The sequence below is a fragment of the Crocuta crocuta genome, unplaced genomic scaffold (genome assembly GCF_008692635.1).
Source record: "Crocuta crocuta isolate KB4526 unplaced genomic scaffold, BGI_CrCroc_1.0 scaffold139, whole genome shotgun sequence".
In the NCBI taxonomy this organism is placed as follows: Eukaryota; Metazoa; Chordata; class Mammalia; order Carnivora; family Hyaenidae; genus Crocuta; species Crocuta crocuta.
Genome location: NW_027533258.1, coordinates 6543517 through 6544004, shown reverse-complemented (window position 1 = coordinate 6544004; position 488 = coordinate 6543517). Strand labels below are relative to the sequence as shown.

The 488-nt window shown below is 59.6% G+C and overlaps 1 protein-coding gene across 1 annotated transcript in view; it reads right to left on the bottom strand.

The window, feature by feature from the left end:
• The window catches only part of ZNF18 (zinc finger protein 18), a 36019-nt gene that overhangs the window by 7808 nt on the left and 27723 nt on the right, over positions 1-488 (bottom strand). The gene's annotated exons all lie outside the window — the stretch shown is intronic.

The window sequence follows — 488 nt, the reverse complement described above, 5'->3', positions numbered from 1 at the left end:
GACACGGGAAACGTGCTCCCATGGGGGTGGCCCACGCCCTCACCTCCGGAGACCATCTTCCCGTAGGTCTCCAGCATGAGATCCCAGTACTGCTCCTTCTGGGCGGAATCCAGGTGCCTCCACTGCTCCTAGGAAACATGCAATGACATGACTCTGGTGGAGGCTGCTGACCCCAGCCTTCCCCACCCCCCCACTCCCCGCATAGGGAAGGGGAGGAAAGCAGGCCTGTGCCCTCGCCGCCTGGCCATCAGACGATCTAAGGAATCACGGTTCAAGGGAAGAGGCCAAGGGGAAACTACATTCCTCTTGTCAGTGTTTCTTGCCCTGGTTAGAAAACATCTAGGGGCGCCTGGGTGGCTTAGTCGGTTAAGCTCCGACTTTCGCTTAGGTCACGATCTCGCGGTTCGTGGGTTCGAGCCCCGTGTCGGGCTCTGTGCTGACTGCCAGCTCAGAGCCTGGAGCCTGTTTCACAGTCTGTGACTCCCTCT